Raw genomic sequence first — 24,633 nt, 5'->3', positions numbered from 1 at the left:
TAGCCCTTATCTTAAGCCTAATTTACACCCATTCCTAAACTTAGCCCTAACTCTAGCCCTAAGACTAAGACTAACTCTAATTCTCACCCTTACCCCATGCCTAGTTCTAACACTATCCCTTACTGGAACAATACTCCTAGCCCTAACCCTAGCCCTATCCTTACCCCTAGCCCTAACCAGATCTAACTCTAACTCTAAATCTAACTTTAACCCTAAGCCTAAACCTAAACCTAACACTAGCCCTAACCATAATGCTAATCCTAAAACTAGTCCTAATTTTAGCCCTAGCCCTAAAAAAATTCCCAGAAATAGCCCTAAACCTGACCCTTAACCTAAAACAAACCGTAAGCCTAACCCTAAACTTAGACCTAATTTGAGTTTTAAGCTGAACCAAGAACTAACCCTGAATCTGAATCTGCCCATAGCACTAACCTTACCTCTAAAGATTACCCTAACCCTAAACTTAAACCTAACTCTAGACCTAGCCCCAACCCTAAATCTAAATTTAGCCTTAAATGTAACCATGGTACTTACATTAGCCCTAACACTAACCCTTGCACTAACTTAACACAAAGCTAGTCCTAACCCAAGCTTTAACCCTAAAATTAACCCTAATTGTAACCCTATTTCTTACATTAACTGTTACTGTAATCTTAGCCCTAGTCCTAACACAAAAACTAGCTCTAAACTGAGCTCTAAACCTAGCATTAATGTTAACCCTATTCCTAAACCTAGCTCTAACTCTATCCCTCACCCTAAGCCAAACCCTAACACTAATTCTAATTCTAATTCTAATTCTTACCCTAATCCTTAACCTAACCCAAACCCTAATTTTATTACTAGTCCTAACTCTAGCCCTCATTCTAGCTCTTTAACCATAACCCAAACCCTAACACTAATCCTGACTCTTATTCTGACCCTAACACTAATCGTAAGTCTAAACCTGAACCTAACACTAAACCAAACTCTAACACTAGCCCTAGACCCAAACCTAATTGCAAATCTTGCCATAGCTCTAGCCCTAGACCTAAATAAAAACCTAGACCTAACCCTAATAATAACCCTTAGCCAAAGCTAAACACTAACTCTTCCTCTAGACCTAATACTAGTCCTAATTTGGGCTTTAATTCTAACCATAATCCTAATCTGAACCCTGACCCTGACACTAATATTAACCCTAGCACTAAAAATCACCCTAAACTTGAAACTATCCCTAGCCCTAAATTAACCATAAAACTAGCCCTAATCATAAAAATTCTTAATTTAGCGATAACCATAACCTATTGCAAAACCTAGCCCTAATACAAGCCCTACCCTATGTTTAACTGTAAAGCTAACCCTAATGCTAAACATAGCCCTAACCCTAAGCCTAAGCATAACCTTAGATCCAATCCTAAGCATAAACCTAGCCCTAACCCTAGCTCTAATCCTATCCATTACCTTAAGGATAACCCTAACACTTAAGCTTACCCTAGGCCAAACCCTAATTCTATGTCCATCCCTAACTCTATCCATTACCCTACACCTAACTTGAACCCAAACTTAAACTATCTTTAACCTAATGCTAATTCGAGCCTTACAAATAAACCATAACCTGACCTAAACCCTAACCTTGACCCTAGTAATACCCCTATCTCTAGACCTGACCCTAACCATAAACCTAACCCTTACAGTAGACCTAGATATTAACGTAACCCTGAAAATATCTCTAACTCTAACCCTACACCTGACATTAGCTCTAGCTCTAATCCTCACCCTAACCCTAACACAACCCTTAACCCATATCCTAGACATAATCCTCACCTTCATCATAACCCTAACCCTGACCCCAACTATAATTCCAACCCTCACCCTATCCTTAAAACTAGGTACAAACTAATCCCTTACCCTAAACCTAACCCTAATCCAAACCCTAACACTAAACCTCGCCCTAACCCTAGGCCTAACTCTAACATTAACATTTGCAATAATCCCAGACCTAACTTAGCCATATCCCTAACACTACACATAACCCTAGCCCTACGAATAACTATAACTCTTGCCTTAGACCTATAGGTTATTTATAAAAATTTCACTTACCATCACTCTAAACCTAGACCTAATCTTAGCCCTTACCATAGATCTAGCCCTAAAACAAAACCGAGTTTTAGCCCTAATCCTAACCCTTAATATAAACCAAACCCTGACCTTACACCTATCCCTAATGCTATCCCTAATTCTGATCCTAACCCTAACCTGAAAACAAACCCTGACCCTGAGTCTGACCCTAACACTAAACCTAGTTCTAAAATCATTCTAACCGTAAATCTAACCCTAACACTAGACCTAGCCTTAACCCTAACCTTATAACTAGAGCTAATCATAACCTTACATCGTACATTAGCCACAGTCTTAACCCTGGCCCTAACCTAACCCAAAACCTAGCTTTAAGCAGAGTCCTTATCCTACCTTTAACCCTTAACATAAACCTAACACTAAACCAAACAAAAGGCCTAATTCTATACATAAACCTAGCCCTAAACTTAGGTCTAACTCTATCCATTACCCTAATGATAACCCTAACATTTATGCTAACCCTAGGCCTAACCCTATCCCTACCCATTACACTAAACCACAACTAAACCCTAAACCTAACTGTGTCATTAACCTAACCATAAATCTAAGGCTAATTTGAGCCCTAAACTTAATCCCTAAACTAACCCAAACCCTAACATTGATTCTGAACCTAATAATAACCCTAGCTCTAAAACTGACCCTTACCCTAATGCTAACACTTGCACTAACACTAAATGTATCCCTAATTGTAACCATAGACCTGACTTTAGCCCTATACCTAATTCTAGCCCTAAACCTAGTACAAACACGAGCCCTCATCCTAGCCCTAAATCCTAGCGTTAATCACGACCTAAACCCTAACCATGGCCCTAACCCTAATATTAATCCTCACCAAGCCCTCAATTTTGCTATAATCCTTTCCATTAAACTAAACCTAACCCTAACTCTAACCTTAAACCTAGGCCTAAACCTAACACTAACCCTAGCCCTAATTTAGCCCTATCCCTAACCATAACCGTAAACCTAGCCATAAAATGAACTATAACTCTCACACTAGATCTATCACTAGTTCTAACCCTATTCCTTACCATAAAAATAATCCTAGCCCTAAACATTGTCCTAACCCTTGCCCTATCCTTAGACATAGCATTTAGATCAACACCTATCTCTAAATCTAACCCTAACCTGAAGCCTAAGCCTAACCCAAACACTAGCCCTAAGCCTAACACTAATCCTAAAACCAGCCATAACCCTAGCTCTAGCCTAAAACAAAACTGAGCCATAGCTCTAACATTAATCCTTAATGAAACCCTAACCATACCCCTACCCCTAGGCCGAAACCTAATTTGAGATTTAAGCCGAAACCTAAAACTAACTATGACCCTGACTCTGACACTAACATTAACCCTAGCTCTAAACATCACCCTGACCTTAAGCCTAACCCTAACACTCAACCTAGCCCTAAACTTATCCCTAAAATTAGCCCTAAATGTAACTCTAGTACTTATATTAGCCATAACCCTAAACCTAGCACTAACTTAACCTTAAACCTAGCCATAATCTGAGCCCTGTCCGGAGCTGTAAACCTAACCCTAGCACTTACCATAATACCTAGCCCTAATCATAACCATAACCCTAGCCCTAACCCTAGTATAACCCTATCCAATACCATAAAATAACCATAAACCTAATGCTAACCCTATGTCTAAACCTAATGCTATCTCTAATCCTATTTCTATCAATAAGCCTAAACCTAACCTGGACACTAATACTAATCCTATCATTACTCTAACCCTAACCCTAATGCTAATTCAATCCCTAACTTTAGACCTTAACTATCCCAAACCTTAACCCAGACCTTGTCCATAATAATATCCCTAGCCCTAAACCTGACCCAACCCCTAAAGCTAACCCTTATACTAGACGTAGCCATAATCTTGAACAAAAAATTATCTTTAAACATAAGTCTAGACCTGAAATTAGCCATACCCCAAATCCTAGCCCTAACCCCAAAACAAACACTAGCCCTCATCCTAGCACTAAACCTAGCCTTAATCATAACCCTAACCATTACAAAATCTCTAACCCTAATTTTAAATATAACCCTACCTATAAACCTAGCTATAACATTATTCCTTAACCTAAAATTAATACTAACTCAAAACCTACTCTATATTTAGGCTGAACACTAACCATAGCCCTAATCCTAGCCCTAAATTATCCATTTCCCTAACCCAAGCCCTACAATTAACTCTAACTCACACTAGCCCTATCCCTAGTTCTAACCCTATTACATACCACAATCTAACCCTAGTCCTAACCCTTGCTCTACCCTCAGTCCTAACCCTAAACATAGATCTAACTCTAAACCTAAATCTAAACTTAAACATAAGTTTAAGCTTAACAGTAGCCCTAACCCTAATGCTAATCATAAAATTAACACTAACCCCAACCCTAGCAGTAAAACAAAACCAAGCAATAGCCCTAACCTTAAAGCTTAACTTAAACCACCCTAACACTACATCTAGACCTAACCCTAGCCCTAAATTTGACTCCTAAACCTAACCTCACTAGTAACCCTGACACAGACTTGTAATGTTCACCCTAGCTCTAGAACTCATTCTAAACTTAAACCAAAACTTACCAGTAACCCTATCCCTAATTCGAGTCCTAACCCTAACTCCGACCCTCATTCATATCCTAACAGTAACCCTAGCTCTAAATATGACTCTAACTTTAAACCCAACCCGAACACTAGACCTACCCTTAACCCTAAGCCTAAAACTAATCCTAACGGTAACCTTAATACTTACATTAGCTATTGCCCAAACCCTAGCCCTAACCCTACAACAAAAACTTGCCCTAATTAAAGTTCTATATCCAGCGGTAACCCTAATTCTAACCCTAATTCTAGTTCTACCCCTATCCCTTACCCTAAGGAAGACTTAAACCTAATGGTAACCCTAGATCTATTCCTAATTATTAGGCTAACCAAAATCCGAACACTTATAATAGTCCTGAATCTAGCCCTCATTCTAGCTCTAATCATATCCCAATCCCTAACGCTAACCCTGACCCTTATTGTGACACAAACAATAACCCTAGGTTTATATCTGAACCTAAGCATAGAGAAAATCCTATCACTGGCCATACAGGTAACCTTATAATTAAACCTATCACTAACCCTAGAACTAAGACTAACTCTAACTCTCATACTAGTCCTATCATTTGTTCTAACACTATTACTTACAATAACCGAAAACCTAGCCCTAAAACTAGCACTAATGCTTGCCCTATCCTTAGTTCTTGCCCTAACACTATTTCTAACCCTAACTCTAAATCTAACCCTAAACCTAAGACTAAGCCTAACACTAACATTAGCCCTAATTCTAATGTTAATTGTAAAACTAGCCCTAACCCTAACCCTAGCAGTAAAACAAAACTGAGCAATGGCCCTAATTTTAAACCTTAACTTAAACCACTATAAAAATTTATCTAGATGCATCCCTAGACCTTAATTTGACTCCTAACCCTAACCTTAAATCTAACCCTGAAACAGACTCATATTCTAATGCTCACTCTAGCTCTAGACCAAATCCTACACTTAAACAAAAACCTAACATTGACTCTATCACTAATTTGAGTCCTAACCCTGACCCTTACACATATCCTAACACCAACCCTAGCTCTAAATATCACCCTAACCTTAAACCTAACCCTAACACTAGACCTACCCCTAACACTAACCCTAAAACTAATCCTAATTGTAACCCTAGTTCTGAAATTATCCAATGCCCTAACCCTAGCCCTAACCCTACAACAAAAACAAGTTTTAATCAAAGCTCTAAACTTAGCTTTAACCCTAACACTAACTCTAACCCTAACCCGATCTTATCTCTTACCCTAAGCAAAACCCTAACCTTAATGGTAACCCTAGACCTATCCCTAATACTTAGGCTAACCAAAATCCTAACCCCATTAATAGTTCTGACCCTAGCCCTCATTTTAGCTCTAATCCTATCCCAAACTCTAATGCTAACCCTGCCCCTTATCCTGACACTAACAATAAACTTAGGTCTAAACTGACCCAAACCCTAGACCAAACTTTAACACTGGCACTACTGACAAACTTATTTGTAAACCTAACTCTAGCACTAGCCTTAGATCTAAGTCTAATCCTAAATCTAGCCTTAACTCTAGCCCTAGACCTAAACAAAAACCTAGTCTTAGCCCAAACAATAATCTTTACCCTAACCTAAACACTACCACTAACTCTAGACCTAAACCTAGTCCTAATTCTGGCTATAACCCTAACTGTAACTCTAACCTGGGCACTGACCAGGATTTAACAGTAAACCTACCTCTAAACCTGACTCTAATCGAAAATATAAACCAAACACTACACCTAGACATAACCATAACCCTAAAACTAGCCCTACTCATATCTCTAGATTCTACATTACCCACAGCAGTAACCCTAGGCCTAAACCTAACACAAAACCTAGAGCTAATCCTAGGCCTTAACCTAGCTCTAAGCATAACCCTAACCCTAACCCTAGCCCTAATCCTAACTTAACCCTAGCCTTAGTTCCAACCCCAGCTCAAAGCCTAACACTTACCATAAGTATAAACATAGAACTCTCCCTAAATCTAACCGTAACCCTATCCCTAATCATATACTTAACCCTATCCCTGACCTTAGCTCTAAACCTACAAAATACACTAAACTTAACCCTAAACTTATCAGTAACCCTAGCCTTAACCCCAACTATAACCCTAACCCTAACCAGAAAAGTAAACCTAGACCTAACCCTAAACCTAATACTCGCTGTAACCCTAACTTCAGCTCAAAACCTAACCCTTACAATAAACCTAAACATAACCATAGCCCTAACATTAACACTAAATTTAGATCTAACCCTAACCCTAAACCTAAACCTAATTCTAACTGTATCCATTAAACTAAACCTAACCCTAACAATAATGATAATCCTAGCCCTAACCCTAACTCTAACACTAAAACTACCATAATTCTATCCCTAGACCTAACCTTAAACCTAAACCTTGCTCTAGCCCTACCTATAGCTCAAAACCTAACCCTTATGCTTAACATAACCCTAAATATAACCCTAGTTCTAACCCTCACCCTAACCCAAATTCAATACCTAATCTCAACCATAACCTTAGCCCTAAACTAAACTCTAACTGTATCTATTACCCTAAACCTAAACCTTAGCCTAATGATAACCCTAGGCCAAACACTAACCCTATCACTAACCCTAACCCTATCAAATTTCCTAAAACTAACCTGAAACCTAAACCTAACCCTATTATTACAATAAGCCTAACCCTAATGCCAATTCCAGCACTAACCCTAAACTCAATCCTAAACCAAACACTACCTCTGAACATGATCCTAATAATTTGCCTAGCTCTTAACCTGAAACTTACTCTAAACCTAACCCTTACACTAGACCTAGCCAAAAACTTAAGCTTGAAAATATCCGTAATGATTACAATAGACCTGACATTAGCCCTAGCCATAATGTTAGCCCTAAACCTGCTGAGAGCCACGGCTGAGTCTATATGGCCCCTGGCATTTTGCCAGCAGTATTGGTTGACAGGCGAGGCATTACTATCCACCTTGGCCGCTACTTTTGAGTTCTCGCTCTACTTTGGTGTTCTCTTGGGGATTCCCGGGAATTAAACCAGAGTTCCCATTATTTGGGGAAGTGCAGGAGGAGGGATTTCCAGAGGAGATATTTCCAGTGGCTGCTTTGTGGATTCGGGAGAATTCCCCAGGAGCATGTGTAAAGGTTTTTTTTTTGGAGTTCAGAAATAAAGTTTGTTCCTGGTTCAGTGGCTCGTGATTTGTGCCCAGCCAGACTGTGGCATTTGGTGGCCCATAAGGGGAATGAACCCGCGACCTTTGCGTTATCAGCACCAAGCTCTGATGAATCCAATTTTAAAAAGTTTAGAGTAAAATGGGTTATTTTAAGTTTATCTGTGGGGGATATATACCCCTTTCCAATTCCCTCTTTTTGCTTTAATAAGTACATTTTGATAGTTTGATGGGCTTTTTTAACTATGCCTTGTCCCTGAGGATTGTATGGGATTCCTGTTATATGAGTAATGCCAAATGATGATCAAAATTGTTTAAAAGAGGTAGAAGTATAACCAGGACCATTATTTGTTTTTAACTATTTTGGAACGCCCACAGTGGCAAAATTTTGTAAGCAATGAGATATAACATCTTTAGTTTTTTCTCCAGCATGAAGGGAGCCCATCAAACATAGGGAAGAAGTATCAACTGTAACATGCAAATATTTTAATTTTCCAAATTTTGGCAAGTGTGTGATGTACATCTGTCAAATATGGTTAGGTATCAATCCTCTAGGATTGACTGTAAGATTAACTTGTGGTAAAAAGGTCACACAATTTTGACATTGTTTTATTATTTTTCTAGCTTGTTTCTTTGTGATTTTAAAATGCTTTTGTAAAGCATTAGCATTGACATGGAACCTTTTATGAAAATTTGTTGCTTCTTCTAGTGTAGGGAAAATATGTATGTCATGTGTAGTTTTATCTGTTAAATCATTGCCCAAACTAAGGGCTCCAGGCAATCCTGTATGTGCCCTGATATATACTAAAAAGAATGGATCTTTTCTGTCCCAGATTAGACTTTGTGTAGTGGAAAACAAAGAGAAAACAGTAGAGGAAGTAGAAATCCTACCAGCATCTTCAAGGGATACTATAGCATTAACTATATAGGGACTATCAGAAAATAAATTGAATACAGAATCTAAACACCACAAAAGCTTGTAACACTGCATTAAGCTCTACCTTTTGAGCTGATTGTTTGGGTAATAAAATGTAAAAGTATGATCAGGGGTAACTACTGCTGCTGTACCATTATTTGACCCATCAGTGAATACATTTGGAGCATTTATGATAGGGGTTTTTCTTGTCATTTTTGGAAAAACTACAGGATGCGAAGACCAAAAAGACAACAAAGGATTAGATGGTAAGTGATTATCAAATGAAACATTATATTTACCCATGATTGTTGTCCAAGTATTTAACTCATTAGTTAACTCATCAATTTGATTCATAGTATATGGAGTAATAATTTTATTGGGAGAAATTCCAAACACTCCCTTTGCTGCTTTTATTCCTTTGAGTATTAATTGTCCTACAGCCTCAGGATACCTAGTAAGAATAGTGTTAGGAGAATAAGATAAATGTATCCACAATAATGGACCTTCTTGCCAAAATACTCCTATAGAAATATTTTTTGTTGGTAGTACAATAAATAATAAAGGCAAACATATCAATTCTAAACAAATGCCTATTTTCCATATATGTTTTAATATTTTTTAATGCCTTTCTTGCTTCAGGCGTTAACATGCGGGGTGAATTTGGATCTGATGGACCTTTTATGATATCAAATAAAGGTCCCAACTCTCCTGTTGATATGCCTAGATAAGGCCTTATCCAATTTATGTCTCCTAATAACTTTTGAAAGTCGTTAAGTGATTTGAGTTGATCTACTCGTATTTGAATTTTTGGTGGATGGACCATGGTTGAGGATAATAGAACTCCTAAATAATTTATTGGAAAATTTCATTGTACTTTATCTATTGCTATCTCTAGATTATATTTTTTTAATAAATTTGTAAGTGTGGCATTACATTCCAGCAATGTGTATTTATCTTTTTGTGCTAACAATACATTATCCATATAGTGAAATATTTGTAGTTTAGGATTTTGATTTTTAAGTGGCTGGATTGCTTTGTTAACATAAATTTGACACATAGTTGGGCTGTTAGCCATCCCTTGAGGGAGTACTTTCCATTCATATCTCTGATCAGGACCTTCATGATTCAGTGCAGGGATAGTAAATGCAAAACCTGGACTATCCTCAGGGTGAATTGGAATTGAAAAAAAAAAATCTTTAATATCTATAGCTAAGACATACCAGGTTTTTGGCAAAGCAGACAATTGAGGAATCCCTGATTGAGCAGGTCCCATAATAAGCATCTCATTATTAATGACTCTTAAATCTTGCAATAATCTCCATTTACCAGATTTCTTTTTAATGACAAAAGTGGGAGAATTATAGAGAGATATGGAAGGTTGTATATGTCCCTCCGCTAATGGTTGTTTGACCAGGTCATGGGCTGCTTGTATCTTTTCTTTAGTCAGGGGCCACTGAGAAACCCATACTGGTCTTTCTGATTTCCAAATAAATTTTATTGCCACAGTGACCCTTCTGAAATCCCAATCCATGTCTATTTATTCCTTGATGTATTTGAATTGGTGCTGCTATACCTTGTTCTTGTTCTCCTAATCTTTTTTTATTTCCTGAAACCTTATCTAGTCCTAATAGTGGGTGCATTTGGATTGATGTTATTTGTTAATGTCAAACCTATTTGATCTAGGACATCTTATCCTCATAAATTTATAGGAAGATGATCCAATACATATGGCTGTATAGTTCCTTCACATCCTTCAGGATCCTTACAATCTTATACCATTGTACTTCTATGGGGATTAGTTGCCACTCCTAGGCCTCGAAGCACTTGAGTGGCTTGTTGTAACGGCCAATGTTTTGGCCATTCTTGATGAGATATGATGCTAAGGTCAGCACCTGTATCCAGTAGTCCATTAAATTTATGTCCCTATCCCTTACTGAAACCCTAATCCCAGCTCTAACCCTAGGCCTAACCCTAGACTTTTTCTTAGCCCTAGCGCTAACCCTAGAACTAAACTTAAATCTAAATCTAACCCTAACCATAAGCCTAAACCTTAACCTAACACCTGCCCCAACCCTACCCAAATGCTAATCCTAAAACCAGTCCTAACTCTAGCCCTAGCCCTAATAAAAAAACAAGTCATAGCCCTAACCCTGACTCTTAACCTAAACCAAACCTTAACCCTACACCGAGCCCTAAACTTAGCCCTTATTTGAGTTTTAAGCCGAAAACAAAAACTAACACTGGACCTGACCTAACCCTAAAACTATCTCTAAACATCACTCTATCCCTAACCCTAAATCTAACACTAGACTTAGCCCTAACACTAACGATAAAACTATCCTTAATCATAACCCTAGTACTTATATTAGACTTAAGCCTAACACTAGCCTTAACTTAAGCCAAAACCTAACCAGAATCTCTGCCCTAAACATAGCTTTAACCCTAACCCTAACATTAACCATAAACTAGCACTAATTGTAACCATAATTCTAGTCATAACCTTAGCTCTAACCCTATCCATTACCCTAACCATAACCCTAACCCTAATGCTAACCCTAGGCTTAAACCTAACCCTATCCCAACTCATAACCCTATTCATTACCCTAAACCTAATCTGAAACCTAAACCCTAATCCTAGACTTAATCCAAACCATAACCTAGCCCTAACTTGAGTTTAAACCTATACATTACACTAAACATAACCCAAAACCTAATGCTAATCCTAACCCTATCAATAAACCTAACCCCTTCTTTACCCTAAACCTTAACAGAAACCTAAACCTAACCATATCCATTACCCTAACGCTAAATATAAACCTACCACTAACTAAAGCCATACCCTTAAACTTTAACCTAAACCAAATGCAAAACCTTATTCTAACAATATTGTTAGAATAAGCTAGCTCTAAACCTGACCCTTACACTAAACGTAACTCACTAGAACTAGGCATAACTTTATTCTAAAATTATCCCTAACCATAACCTTTGACCTAACAGAAACCATAGCCATCATTCTAGTCCTAAACCTAACTTCATCCTACACTGAACACTAACCCTAACACAAATCCTAATTCTAACCTTCATCCTAGACCTAAAGCTAGTTAGAACACTACCCATTCCCCTAAACTTAACCTTGACCCCAATGCTAACCATAAACCTAGCCCTAACGCTAGGCCTAAAACTAACACTAACCCTAGTCCTAGTCCTAGCACTAATTTAGCTGTAACCCTAACCCTAAGCCTAGTACTAAGTCTAAAACTAACTCTCTTCCTAGCCTTATCCCTAGTTCTAACCCTGTCCCTTCCAGAACCCTAAACTAGCCCTAATCATAGTCCTAGATCTAACAATAAATCTAAATCTAACCCTAACCTTAATCCTAAACCTCATTCTAACTATAACACTAATCTGAAATCTAGCCAAACACTAGCCCTAGCCCTTAAACAAAACCAAGCCATAGCCCTAACCCTAAACCTTAACTTAAACCAAACCGTAAACCTACACCTATCCCTAACTTTATTCCTAAATAGAGTCCTAACCCTAACCCTAAAACTAAGCCTTACCCTGACACTGACCCTAACACTAAACCTAGCCCTATACATCGCCCTCACCCAAAACCTATGCTTTGCATGCTTCAGCATAGGGCTACATTTACAAGGAACAAATCAGAGAATGCCCACAGAGAACTGATTGAGTGTGTGAAGTTTCAAGCAGCTAACACCAACCCTGTTTGCTATCCAGCTCCATTTCCAATTATACATATAAGTCAAAATGAAGTTAAATCTGAAAACACAAATTGTTCCTGAGAGCGAACCATGAACCGAGAAGGCCCAAACATGGGGAATATAGTAAGGCTAGGTAAAGATGAATCCTCCCTGGTATTAAAGAAATTTTAACAAAACTAACTCTAACCCCAACACTAATTCTAAACCTAGCTCTAAACCTAACCCTAACCCTAACCTGTTTAGAGAACCTTTGATCATAGAATACCCAAACTTGGGGTACCTAGTAGGGCAAGGTAAAAGATGAAACCTGCACATTATAAAACAATTCTGACAAAATAATTGGGGGAGGTGTTTCAGTACATGCCTTTTTCCCCTGTTTTTTCCTAAAATGCTCTTGGATAATGTTCTTTTCATTACCATGGCTTTGGAAAAATTTCACTAGGAAGAAACCAGAGAGTGACCACAGAGAACTGATTGAGTGTGTGAAATTTCAAGCAGCTAGCACCAACCCTCTTTGATTATCAGCTCCATTTTCATTTAACCATAGAGGACAACTTGAAGTAAAACTTTAAAATACAAACTGTTCCTGACAGTAAACAATTGAAATTAGAAGGCCCCAAACTGGAGAATATAATAAGGCTAGGTAAAAGAGAAACCCTGCCCAGTATCAAAGAAATTTGAACAAAAATAACTCTAACCTTAACATTAGTTCTAACTCTAGTCCTAAATCTAATACTAACCCTAAAAATATCATGTTTATACAGCTTTGATCATACAAGTCCCAAACCTGGGGAACTCAGGGAAGCAAGTTAGCAGAAGAATTCTGTGCAGTATCAAAGAAATCTGACCAAATAATTGGGGGAAGGTAGTTCAGGACATGCATATTTCCCTGATTTCTCATAAAGTGCTCTTGGATAAAGTTGTTTTTGAATAATGTGGTTAGAGCTACTTTTACAAGGAAGAAACCACAGAGTTCCCACAGAGAAAATATTGAGTGTGTGAAGTTTCAAGCAGCTAGCACAAACCCTGTTTGATTTCTACCTCCATTTCCATTTATCTGTATAGGTTCAAATGAAGTGAAACATTAAAACTCAAACTGTTCCTGACAGTGAACCTTGAACCAAGAAGACTCAACTGGTGAACATTGTAAGGCTAGTTAAAAGATGATTCCTGCCCAATATCAAAGAAATTTGAAAAAAACTAACTCTAAACCTAACACTCCTCTAACGCTAGCCCTAAATCTAAAACTAAAACTAACCCTAACCTCTTTAGAGAACCTTTGAACATAGAAGTTCCAAACTTTTGGAGACTAGTGGGGAAAGCTTACAGATGAATCCTGTGCAGTAGCATAGAAATCTGACCAAATGACTGGGGGACGGATTTCAGTACATGCATATTTTCCTGTTGTCTCCTAAAGTGCTCTCCGATAAAGATTTTTTTGCATGCTTTAGCTTTTGGATACTTTCACAAGGAAGAAATCAGAGAGTACTGACAGGGAATTGATTAAATATGTGAAGTTTCAAGCAGATAGCACCAACACTGTTTGATTTAAAGCTCCATTTTCATTTACCCATAGAGATCAAAATGAAGTGAATCCTTAAAATACAATGTTTTGCACGTGTGCTCTCAGGTCAGACAGAAGACTTAGCCCCATGTGAGCTCTTGGTGCACACAGAAATGTGGGCAGAGGATTTTCCCTCAGCTCAGATGTAAGTCTCGGCCATGCAGGTGCTCTCAGCACAGAGGATAGGTAGCACAGAACACAGAGGCTTTGCTTGTGGGTCACCAGACCAAGCTCTGGACATGGCCAAAGCTCACCCTAGAATCACCAACTTCACCAAACACCTTACACAGGTAACAGATGAAATCCATCTTGGAAAACCTTACTCACCAACTATCAGTGGCCATGGCTACCACTTCAGTTCTGCAGCTGCTCAGGTACCCACTCCCTCTAGTTGTGATAATGCAAGATTTTTCTCACAAGCTTTTTTTGGGGGAGGAGGGCATAGCTATCAATGCAGAAAAGCACTTTACAGGTACTTGTTTCCAACTCAGAGACTAAGAGTATGGAGGTTCCAGGTAGAAGCACAACTTTCTCAAACTGGCTACCTTCACCAACTTTAGCTCCAGCATGGCCCTAGTTTTCTTCAAGTGTCTATGATATTGGGCAAGATTCATCTTTTACTTAGCCTTACTATGCTCCACAGGTTTGGGCCTTCTTGGTTCAATGGTTCACTGTCAGGAACAGTTTGTATTTTAAGCTTTTCCTTCATTATGGCTTACTGATGTGAATGAAAATTGAGCTGGAAATCAGACAGGGTTGGTAGGAGGTTCTTGAAATTTCACAAATCAGTTCTGAGTAGGCACTTTCTGGTTTCTTTCTTTTGAAGGTAGGCCAAAGCTGAAGCATGCAAAAGCAACTGTATCTGATAGCCCTTAAGGAGAAAACACAGAAATATGTATGTATTGAAATAAGTCTCCCAATGATTTGATCAGATTTCTTTGATACTACACAGTATTCATATTTTAGCTTGCTCCACTAGGCTCCCCATGGTTGGCACTTCTAGGATCAATGGTTCTCTAAACAGGTAAGGGTTAGTGTTATGTTTAGGGTTAGGGCTAGCTTTAGAGCTATTGTTAGGGTTAGAATTTGTTTTGTTCAAATTTCTTTGATACTGGGGAGATTTATCTTTTACCTAGCCTTACTAGGTGACCCAGTTTTGGGACTTTTCTGTTCAATGGTTCGCTGTTGGGAATAGTTTCTTTTTAATGTCTCAATTCATTTTGACCTATATGGGTAAATGGAAATAGAGCTTGAAATCAAACAGAGTTTGTTTGAAAGTTTGCTTGAAACTTCACACACTCAATCAGTCAGTGTTCCTGACAGTGAACACTTGAACTGAGAAGGTCCAAAACTGGGGAACTTAATAAGGGTAAGAAAAACTGAATACTTCCCAATATCAAATAAGTCTGAACAAATATAACTGTAACTCTAATGATAGATTTGACTCTGTCCCCAACCCTAACACTAAGCTGTTTAGAGAACCTATGATCATAGAAGTCCCAAAATTGGGGATCCTAGTGGGTCAAGCTAGCAGATGAATCCTGCACAGTATTGAAGAAATATGACAGAATATTTGGGGAAGGTATTTCAATATATTTATATTTCCCTCTTTTTCTCCTAAAGTGCCTTCAGATAAACTTGCTTTTCATGCTTCAGCTTAGAGCTATATTCACAAGGAACAAACAAGAGAGTGCCCACAGAGAAGTGATAGAGTGTGTGAAGTTGGAAGAAACTAGCATGAACCCTGTTTGATTTCTAGCTCCAATTCCATTTAGGTCAAAATGAAGTGAAACATTAAAATCAAAACTGTTCCTGAAAGCAAACCATTGAATCTTGAAGTCCCAAACTTGGGGAGCCTACTAAGGCTAGGTCAAGGATGAATCCTGTACAGTATCAAAGTAATTAAAAAAAAATCAAAGCTCTTTCAGTAATTGTGTATTCTGCTTGTTTCAGTTCATATTGCCCTATGGGGGGAATGAAAATTAAACTGGAACTCAAACAAGGTTTGTTCTAGCTGCTTGAAACTTCACACACTCAATCAGTTCTCAGTGTGTGTGCATTCTCTCATTTTTTTCTTGTGGAAGTAGCCCAAAGCTGAAGTAGAAAGAAACAGCTTTGTCTGTGAGCACTTTAGGAGTAAGCTTCAACTTTTTTTTTGCTTGATTGCTTTGATACTGTACAGGATTCATCTTTTTTCTAGCCTTAGTAGGATCCCCAATTTTGGGTCTTCAAGTTTTCCGGTTCAGTGTCAGGAACAGTTTGAATTTTTAGGTTTCACTTTATTATGGTCTATAGATGTGAATGAAAATGGAGCTGTAAATCAAACAGGGTTACTACTAGCTGCTTGAAACTTCACACATTCAATCATCTCTCTGTGGGTACTCTCTGGTTTATACCTCGTGAAAGTACCATAAACTGCAGCATGTAAAAATAATTTAACCAAGAGTACATTAGCAGAAAAAAAAGTAAATATGAATGTACTGAAATACTTCCCCAAATTTCGTGGTTAGATTTCTTTGATACTGCACAGGATTTGTTTGTTATCTTGCCCCACTAGGCTCCTTTTTTGGGGGACTACTATGATAAATGGTTCTCTAAACAGGTAAGTGTTAGTGTTAGTTTAGGGCTAGGTTTACAGCTAGTGTTTTGTTTGATTTAGTTTTGTCTAAATTTCTTTGATACTGGGCAGGATTCAGCTTTTACATAGCCTTACTCTATTCCCTAGGTTTGGGCCTCTTGGGTCAAGGGTTAGCTGCATGGAACAGTTTGTGTTTTAAGTTTTCACTTTATTTTGCCTTATGTGGGTAAATGGAAATGGAAATGGAAATCAAACAAGGTTGGTCTTGCTAATTCAAACATCACACACTCAATCAGTTCTCTATGGGCATTCTCTGGTTTATTCTTTGTGAAAGTAGCCCTAAGCAGAAGCATGCAAAGCAACTTTATGTGAGAGCACTTTAGGAGAAAATGGAAATTTGCATATTCTGAACTACCTCCCCGAATTATTTGGTCATATTTCTTTGATACTGTGAAAGATTCATCTGTTAGCCTGCCCCACTTGGCTCCACAAGTGTGGGACTTCTAGGATCAAAGGGACTCAAGCTAGGAATAGACAACTCCACCTACTGGAAGAAAACAGAGTTCTGATAGACTTTTCTATTCTCGTTCTTCTCATCTATTCTCCTCTACTATTCCCCCTCTGGCCCTCACAATTTCAACATACGTTAAACCAAGAACTTTTCATGAAATTGGACTTTAAGAACTGAATCACCAGAATAGTTTAATATAGAGGAATTGCATGGTCCCACTGCACCCCCCCCACCAATTTATTTTATCTTATTTTCATTCTTCCTCTCTTTCTTGCTTTCCTTGTTTTTTTTTTCTTCCTCCATCTATCCCACTTTCAATCTCCAAACTTTTACTATTTATACATAGGGTAATTCTATGAATACAGATAAGGAATTTGAATTTATACACTCTTTCACAAATTACCCCTGTCTATTCATTACACTTCTCCACCAATTTGCTAAGATTGATTAATCTCATACCCTCACTCCTTTCCCCCTTAACATAGCATCCTACCCCTGACCATCTGTTCTCTACATACCACCAGAAATGGTATGCATTTTATGAAACTAATGACTATATTCTAAATAATAATTGAAGCCAATATCTGTAGACATAGAATCTAAATATGACTGTATTCATAATGGTTAGCCTTAGGCTTTGCATTAGGGATATATTAAGAGTTAGAATGTGATCAATGGTTAGGGATAGGACTAAGGATATAGCAAGGGTTAAGACTAGGGTTAGGGCTAGGGTTAGATTTATAGTAAGAGATAGGGTTAGAATTAGTGATAGGCTAGTGTGAAAGTAAGAGTTAGTTATAGGGCTAGTGCTAGAGTTATGTTTAGGGATGGGTTTAAATTAGGGCTAGGGTTAATGTTAGGTTTAGACCTCAGGTTAGGGTTAGATTTAGGGTTACATGTAGGGTAAGGGAGTGGGTTATGGCTAAGTTGAGGACTAAGGAGGGGGTTTGTATTAGGGTTAGGGCTAGGGTTAGGGTTAGGTTTATGATTAAGTCTAGGCTTAGGGCTAGAATGAAGGCTAGTGTTTGTGTTAGGGTTAGGGCTACAATTAGGGCTAGTACTAATGCCAGGTCTAGGGTTACAGTTAGGGATAGATTTAGTGTTAGGTTTAGGGCTTGGTTCAGTGTAAGGGTTAGGTTTAGGGTAAGGGTTAGGTTTAGCGCTAAGGTTATTATTAGGGTCAGGTTAAAGGTTAGGATTTGGTTTCTGTTAGAGGTAAGGTTTAGGGCTCAAATTAGAATAAAGTTTAGGGTTAGGGTTAATAACAGGGTTATGTTTAGGGTTTAGGTGTAGTTTAGTGTAATGGATAGGGTTAAGGTTAGGCCTAATGTTTAGCATATGTTTAGGGTTATCATTAGGGTAATGAATAGGGTTAGACCTAAGATTAGGGCATGGGATATGTATAGGATTACAGCTTTGGTTAGGGTTAGGTTTAAGTTTAGGGTTAAAGCTATGTTTAGCACTCGGATTAAGGCTAGGTTTTGGGTTAGGATAGGGCTAGGGTTAAGGCTACAGTTAATGTACAAAGTAGGGTTATGTTTAGTGCTAGTTACAGGGTTAGAGTTAGTGCTAGCTCTAGTGTTATTGTTAGGCTTATGGTTATGACAATATTTAGAGCTAGAACTAGTATTACCTTCAGAGTCAGTGTCCGTATTACATTTCAGGTTAGATTTAGGACTGTAATTAGAGATGGGTGTAGGGCTAGGTGTAAGGATAGGGTTAAGTTTAGGGTAAAGGTTAGGATTAGAGCTATGACTCGGTTTTGTTTTATGTCTAGTGGTAAGATCAGGGCTAGTTTTAGAATTAGTGTTAGGGTTAGGGCTAGTGTTAGTGTGAAGTTTAGGCTTAGGGCTAAGTCTAGGTTTATCATTCGGTCTAGGGTTCGAGTTATGGCTAGATTTAGGATTAGGTTTAGGTCTAGGGCTAGTGTTAGGGTTAGGTTACCTGAAGGGCTACTGTTAGTGTTCAGTTTAGGGTTAGGTTCAGCTTTAGACCTACGATTAGTGTTTGGGTCAGAATAAGGGTGAGCGTTAGGTTTAGGGTTTGGGTTATGGTTAGAGCTAGTTTAGTTTAGGTTAGAGGTAAGTTTTAGGGCTCAAATTAGAATAAGTTTTAGGGTTAGGGTTAATGACAGGGTTAAGTTTAGGGTTTAGATGTGGTTTAGTGTAATGGATAGGGTTAAGTTTAGCGCTAGTTATACGGTTAGGTTTAGGGCTAGGTCTAGTGTTAAGGTTAGGTTTATGGTTATGAGAATATTTAGAGCTAGATTTAGTGTTAGGTTCAGAGTCAGTGTCCATATCACTTTTCAGGTTAGATTTAGGACTGGAATTAGAGATATTTGTAGGGCTACGTGTAAGATTAGGATTTGGTTTAGGTTTAGGTTTAGGATTAGGGCTATGACTTGGTTTTGTTTTAGGGCTAGGGGTAGGGTTAGGGCTAGTTCTAGAATTAGTGTTAGGGTTAGGGCTAGTGTTAGTGTGAGGTATAGGCTTAGGTTTAGGGTTAGATTTAGAGTTAGGTTTATATCTAGGGTTTGAGCTAGGGTGAAAAATAGGGCTAGGGTTATGGATAAGTTTAAATCTAGGTTTAGGGTGATGGTAAGGGATTGGGTTAGACCTCAGTTTAGGGCTTGGGCAAGACTTAGAGTTAGTCTTAGGGCAAGGGTTAGTGTTAGGGTTATGCCAAGTGTTAGGGTTAGGTTTAATGTTAGGTTTAGGTTTAGGGAAAGGTTTGGGATTACAGCTAGTTTTATGGCTAGAGTGAGCATTATAATTAGGGTTAGAGTAAGATTTATGATTAAGGTGATGTTTATGCCTAGGATGTGGACTAAGTTTTGTGTTAGGGTTAGGAACAGGATTAGATCTTGGGCAAAAGTCAAGTCTAGGGTTACAGTTAGGGATAGTTTAGGGTTATGTATATAGCTAGGTCTATTTTAAGGGTTAAATTTATGGTTGGGGTCAAGTTTAGAGCTAGGAGTATTATTAGGGTTTGGGTCAGGTTTAGGGCTTTTGGGTCAGGTTTTTGTTATGTTAAGGTTTAGGTTTAGGGCTCGAATTAGCATTATTGTTAAGAATAGGGTAATGATAGTTTTAGGTTTAGGGTTCAGGTTAAGTGTAGGGTAACGGATAGGGTTAGGGTTAGGGATAAAATTAGGGTTTGGCCTAGGTTTATTATAAGGGTTAGGGTTATCTTTAGAGTAGTTGATAGAATAAATCTAGGGTTAGGGCTAGGGTTATGCTAAGGATTAGGTCTAGGCTTAGGTTTAGGCTTAGGGTTAGGGCTATGGTTAGGATTAGGATTAGCTTTAGTGTTAAAGCTAGGATAGGCCTTGGATTAGGGCTAGGTTTTGCAATAGGTTAGGACTACAGCTAATGTAAGAACTTGTTATGATTCAGGCTAGTTTTAAGGTGAATGTTAGGGCTAGGTAGAGTTTTAGGGTTAGGTCTAGGGTTGCGGTGGTGTTTAGAGCTAGGGTTACTGTTAGTGTAAGGGTCAGTGTTCAGGTTAATGTTATGGTTAGAGTTAAAGCCAGAATTATGTCTATGGGAAGAGTTAGTGTTTGGCTGAGGCTAAGGGTTATTGTTAGGGCTATGTCTAAGTTTTTCATTAGGTCTAGGTTTCGAGATATGGCTAGATTTAGGATTAGGTTTAGGTCTAGGGCTAGGGTTAGTGTTACATTTAGGTATAAGTTTACTGGAAGGGCTACTATTAGGGTTCAGGTTAGGGTTATGTTCAGGTTTAGACCTAAGATTAGTGTTAGGTTCAGAATAAGGGCCAGGTTAATGGTTAGGGTTTGGGTTATGGTTAGAGCTAGAATGAGTGCTAGGGTTAGGATTAGTAATAGGGTTAGGGTTTGTGTTAGGTTAAGTACTAGTGTTAGCATTAGGGTTAGGGCTTGGCTTAGGGTAAGGGATAGGTTTAGAGCTAGGGTTAGGGCTTGGATTAGGGCAAGGTTTGGGGTTAAACCTAGGTTTAGGGCTCAGATTAGTGCTAGTTTTGTGTTAGGTTTATGGCTAGGCAACGGCTAATGTAGGAACTAGTGTTACAATTAGGGTGAATTTGGGGGTTATGGTTAGGGGTTAAACCTCTAATGTTATGATTAGGTTTAAGGTTAGGGTTATATCTAGAGTGAGTGTTAGTCTTAGGTTAATATTCAGGGTCAGAGTTAGTCTTACAGTTAGGGTTAGGAATTGAAACAAGGCTAGGGTTACTGTAAGGGTTTGCTTTAAGGTTAAGGTGGTGTTTAGAGCTAGGATGAGTGTTAGGATATGAGTCAGAGTTAGGGTTAGTATTCAGGTTAAGGTTAGGACTCGAATTAGGGCTAGGGTTAGGTCTAGGTGTTGTATTAGGATTTGGTTTAAGTTAAGGTTTAGTGTTAGGGCTACTTCTCAGTTTTGTTTTACTGCTAATATTAGGGTTAGGTCTAGTTTCATGATTAGTGTTAGGGTTAGTGATAGTATTAATATTAGGCTTAGGCTTAGGTTATTTTTAGAGTTAGAGTTAGTGTTATATCTAGGAATCAGAACTAGGAATAAAGATTAGGCAAGTGTTATGGATAGATTTATAGCTATGTTTAGGGCTAGGGTTAGAAGTAGGAATAGGGCTAGTGTGAGTCAGAGTTAGTCTTAGGGCTATGGTTATGTTAAAATTAGGAATAGGGTTAAATTATGGCTAGGGTTAGTGCTAGGGTTAGTGTTCAGCCTAGGTCTAGTGTTAGGGTTAGGGTTAGGATTAAGTTTAGGGTAAGGGATGGTGTTATAGCTATGTTTAGTGGGAGGGTGAGGATTAGAATTAGGTTAGCACTATGGTTAAGGTTAGGGTTATGATTAGGGCTAGGTTTAGGGCAAGGATGAGGGCTGGGGTTTGTTTTAATTTTAGGGCTAGGATTAGGACTAGGGATAATATCAGGTCTTGAGTTATGGTTAAAGATAGTTTTAGTGTTAGGTTTACGGCTACATGTAGTGTAAGGGTTAGTTTTAGGGTTAGGGTCAGGTTTAGAGCTAGGACTGTTTTTACAGTCAGGGACTGGATTGGGGTTTGGGATAGATTAAGTTTTAAAGTTAGGGCTCAAATTAGGATTAGGGCTAGTGTTAGGTTAATGATAGGGTGAGGTTAAGAGTCTAGGTTTGGATTAGGGTAATGGATAGGTTTAGGATTAGAAATAGGGTTAGGTTTAGGACTAGGTTTAGCATTAGAGTTAGAGTTATGTTTATGGCAATGGATAGGATTAGAGCTAGTGTTAGGGCAAGGGTTATGTTTATTATTATGGCTAGCTTTGGGGTTAGGTTTAGGGTTAAAACTTGGGTTACAGATCTGATGAGGTCTAGGCTTTGTGTTAAGTTAGTGCTAGAGTTAGGGTTATGACTAATGTAAGTACCAGGGTTATGTTTAGAGCTAAATTTAATGTTAGAGTTAGTGCTATTAGTGATTGGTCTAGGGTTAAGCTTAGGGTTAGCATTAGTGTAAGGGTTATGGTTAGGGTAATTGATTGAGTTAGAACTGGAGTTATGGTTAGGAATATGCCTTGAGTTTGGGTTAAAATAGTGTTAGAACTAGATTAAGGGTTAGGGTTAGGGCTTTGTTTAGCACAAAGTTTAGGTTTTGAGCTAGGCTTAGGACCAGCTTTAGGGTTAGGTCTAGAGTAGGTTTAGGGTTATGGTGGTGATTTGTACTAGGATGAGTGTTAGGATATAAGTCAGGTTCAGGGTTATTTTTAAGGTTATGATTAGGAATGGTATTAGGGCTAGGGTTAGATCTTGGTGTAGTACTAGGTTTTGGATTAAGTTAAGGTTTGTGTTAGGCCTGTTGCTCGGTTTTGTTTTAGAGCTATGGTTAGGGTTACAGCTAGTTTTATGATTAGCTTTAGAGTTAGGGCTAGGGTTATGGTTAGGTTTAGGATTAAGGCTAGATTTAAGGCTAGGATTAAGGCTAGTTTTTTGTGTTAGGTTTAGGGCAAGAATTAGGTCTGGGAATAATGTCAGGCCTAGGTTTATAGTTAGTGATATATTTAGGGTTAGGTTTATGGCTAGGTCAAATTAAAGTGTTATGTTTAGTGAAAGAATCAGATTAAGAGCTGGGCTATTATTAGATCAGGATCAGGCTTTGGGTTTGGGTTAGGTTAAGGTTTAGTGTTAAGGCTCAAATTAGCATTAAGGTTAGAATTAGGGTTAGGGTAATGGATAGTGTTTGGTTTAGGGTTAGGTTAGGTTTAAGGTAATGGATATGGTTAGGGTTTGTGATAAGTTTAGGCTTAGGCCTAGGGTTAGCATTAGGGTTATGGCTATTGTTAGGGTAATTTATAGGGTTAGAAATAGGGTTAGGGCTAGGATAATGATTAGGATTAAGGCTAGAGTTAGGGTTAGGGTCAGTGTTAGGGCGAGGGTGATACTTAGGATTAGGTTTAGGGTACGGTTTAGGGTTTGAGCTAGGATTTTTGCTATGGCTAATATTAATTTATTGTTTGGTCTAGGGTTATGGTCATGGTTAGAGTAATGGTTAGGGCTAGGGTTATCATTAGGGTTAGGGTAATAGGTTTAAATGTCAGGTTAAAGATACTTTTAGCTTTAGGTTAGTGTTAGGTTTAGGTTTAGGATAAGGGTTAGTATTTGAGCTAGCTTAGGTTTAGGGTTCGAGTTAGGTTCACTGTTATTTCTAGGGTTAGGTTTATGTTTAGGGTTAGGGTAGGTTTAGCTTTAGGTGTATCATTAGGGTTAAGTTTAGGTTTAGAGTAATGGGTAGGGTTCAAGCTAGGGTAAGGGCTTGGGTTAAGGTTAGGATTAGGGCTGCAGTTAGGTTTTGGGTTAGACCTTGTGTTAGTGTTAGAATTTGATTAAGAGTAAGGGTTAGGGATTGAGCTAGGTTTGGGCTAGGGTGAGCGTTTGTTTTACAGTCTGGGCTAGGGTATGTTTACGGTTAGGTTTAGGGCTAGATTTAACATTAGTTTTAGGGTTATTGTTAGTATAATGGATAGAATAAGAGCTGGGGTTTGGGCTATGGTTCCAGATAGGATTATGGCTAGAGTTAGGGTGAGGTTTACTGTTTGGTCTAGGGTTATATTTAGGGTAAAATTTAGTGTTTGATCTAGGGTTAGGGCTAGAACAAGGGGTAGGGTTAGGGTTAGGGCTAGGTTTAGGGTAACAGTTATGCTTAGAATTAGGTTTAGTGCTGTAATTACGGCTAGGTTTTGTGTGACGTTTAGGGCTACTGTTAGGTATATGGGTAATGTAAGTGCTAGAGTTATGGTTATGGCTATATTTAGAGTTTGTCTAATGTTAGGGTTAGTTTTTGTGTTAGGATAAGTTTTAGAGCTAGGGGTTGTTAGGGTAAATGTCAGGGTTCAGGTTAGGATTAGGTTTTTGGTTAGGTCTAGAATGAGGACTAGCGTTAGGTCTAGGGGTAGAGTTAGTGTCTGGTTTAAGTTAAGGGTTATTGTTAGGGCTAACGCT

General features: G+C 38.4%; 1 long non-coding RNA gene across 1 annotated transcript; it reads right to left on the bottom strand.

Annotated features, from left to right (window-relative positions):
* Positions 1-7,858: 7,858 nt before the first annotated feature.
* On the bottom strand, positions 7,859-22,751 carry LOC125614663. Its single transcript, XR_007345232.1, has 3 exons — positions 22,742-22,751; positions 13,627-13,631; positions 7,859-8,003 (listed from the first exon to the last, which is right to left on the bottom strand). It is a non-coding gene; the product is annotated as an uncharacterized LOC125614663 (long non-coding RNA).
* Positions 22,752-24,633: the final 1,882 nt, after the last annotated feature.

This window comes from Marmota marmota, unplaced genomic scaffold (genome assembly GCF_001458135.2).
Source record: "Marmota marmota marmota unplaced genomic scaffold, marMar, whole genome shotgun sequence".
Lineage (NCBI taxonomy): Eukaryota > Metazoa > Chordata > Mammalia > Rodentia > Sciuridae > Marmota > Marmota marmota.
Note: the sequence above shows the minus strand (reverse complement) of the source record. Positions and strands in the feature narration are given on the sequence as shown.